The sequence below is a fragment of the Oratosquilla oratoria genome, chromosome 28, assembly GCF_046742065.1.
Source record: "Oratosquilla oratoria isolate Oo_2021 chromosome 28, ASM4674206v1, whole genome shotgun sequence".
NCBI classification, from domain to species: domain Eukaryota; kingdom Metazoa; phylum Arthropoda; class Malacostraca; order Stomatopoda; family Squillidae; genus Oratosquilla; species Oratosquilla oratoria.
In genome coordinates, this window is record NC_134804.1 from 32,847,747 (window position 1) to 32,850,246 (window position 2,500).

Sequence of the window (2,500 nt, forward strand, 5' to 3'; positions counted from 1 at the left end):
AATATATTTTACTGTTTGCAATACATTACTCTCTTTAGGTTTCGAACTTGTGTTTTTTTTATTGTCTTCTGGTAGCTCTACAAGCTCGGCATTGACCTTCTGCTCTATGATAACACATCACTCCCACTTAAGCCTCACTATAGAACACTTAAGCCCCAGTCACACTATGCTTACGGCCTGTTTCCGACCATCTTCGACGGTGGCGCTTTTGTTTCTCTCATGGTTAGCGCCAGCTGGCTATTTCATATTTTCATCTTTCTGGCGGGGAGGAGGGGAAGATTCATTCCAATTGCATTGTTATGAGTTATTTTCATAAACGGAGGAACAGCACAAATCAGTATGGTCGTCGGTGATCGGAAACAGGTCGTAAGCTTGGTGTATCGCGACCTAGCATGCTTAACCAGCAACTGGTAGAAAAACTGGCTGGATACTTAACGAACTGACGATCACACACGCCAGTCAAAATAACAACCACAGACCACAAGGACTCGTTTGACCACACTAAACCTTTCGACTAACTTCCAGGTAATTGCTGAGTTATTGTGAAAAAATAAGCTGTTAATTAGATTCTTGGGGTTGTGAGTAATATCCTGAATATCTTGTAAATATAAAACATGAAAAAAGAGTTGTTTGGTGTAAAAATATGTTAGACAATAATTTCGAATAGAAAAGACGCCCACAGCCATTTGGGGATGGGTTCATAGACTAAAAAAAAATCACTTTCAACAACCTTGTTCAGAACTTCCAGCGAATACGGTAGGGAAATGGACGAGTCACTGCATATCATTTCCAAATTGGTAGACCGTCCTGATAGTCCAACATTCAACTGAAATGGAACGAGAGCTAAAAAAACAAACAAAAAAAAAACACCGATAATTATCAAGTCAAACGGAATCTTCAGATTAATATGTCAATTTGGACAAAGTACATATGACCTTGATAAAGTAGATAATTCTCATTTTATATTTTTTCCGCCCGTTCTTAGATTTAATTAATGAACACATATGCAGACTTCGCTTCCTCCAGTCTAGCGAAAGTGAACCAATAAATCATTACTTTTCACGGGAATAAAATATTTCAGGGGTTAATTTTCAACGCCTCTGTCACTTTCTCAATTAAAGTGACACAACTCCCACCCAACCCAACGCATGGCCTTACAGACGATTGCTAGTGGATTTTAATTTATCATCGATAATTTACCAGCGCTTCTATCCTTGGGGAGAATCCTCCTCCTTCTCCTCCTCCTCCTCCTCCTCCTCCTCCTACTCTCCCTCTTCCTGTTCCTACACCTCCTCACTCTCTTCTTTATCCTCTTCCTCCCTTTCTCCTCCTCAACCTTCTCCTTTGTCTTCTATGCATTTGGGATAGAATTATAGATATGGACAAGGAAAGATGTAAGAAGGAGAATAGAAATGAAAAATTATAGAAATCAAAAGTGATAAAAAAAATTCCTTGAGTAGAGATTAGTTTTCAATTATAAGAAAATACTGTAAGGGTCTGGTCCGTAGGGGTGTTATTAATGTCTCTAGGATGTGGACTGCGTGAAATTTATGCAGTCAACACACCACGCGGGCTGACCTGACCAAATTGAATATGTATGAGAATTTCTCATTGATATACCTTTGCCTTCTATCGCCATGACCCTTGCAATCTCTCCTCAATTTCCGAGAGATTCTTTGGATCAACTACAATGTCTTATTCCGTTCCTTTTCCCCCCACATTATCTTCAACATCCCCCTTTCGCCCTGACCAATTTGATGAATCAACAGATCCTTTTGTATCTGCACCCAAGAATAAGGATTTCCTTCGGGTCCATCCTCCTGGCTTTTCGTGTCGTTCTTCTACTTCTTTGCAAACGCGTGATCAGTCTAAGATCAATCCATGAAGCACTCGGGCAGGGGGTAAATTTGAAGACTATACCCGGGTCTGGTAGGGCTAGTTTACTCAATTTAACTTAACCAGAGTTTCGGACTATCCTACCGAAGGAAATACAAGTTGAGGTTGGTGAAGTGAGATTTGACGTAAACCTTGGAGATGGTATGAAGGATCCGAGATACTGGTAAGTAGCGTAGAGGGAATAGAGGAAAAAAAACAAACAAAGACAGACGTAGAGGAAATAACAAATTACTGAAGAACGTAAATGGGAATAGAAAGACGAGAAGAAGGAGAGAGGTGGAGGGAGAGGTGAAGGTGAGTGACATGGAACGTGGCTCATCTGGAACATCAGGCAGAAGAGGAGAAGGAAACAGACAGGAAGGGGAGGGAGGAAACAGGAAGAACGGAGATACTAACTTAGGCGCATGGAGGAAGTGCCGAGGCTGGTGGGGCCGGGGGTGGGGGGTAGAGGTGGGTGGGAGATGACGAGACCCTCCCCCCAACCCCCCTCCCCCTCCCCCCCAACCCTGAAAAAAGACAAGAACCAAGATAGGCCTCGAGGTACGGGCAAAGGTGGGCAAGTTGGAGAAGACAATGCTGACTGTACCTGAGTGGGAGGAAGTGA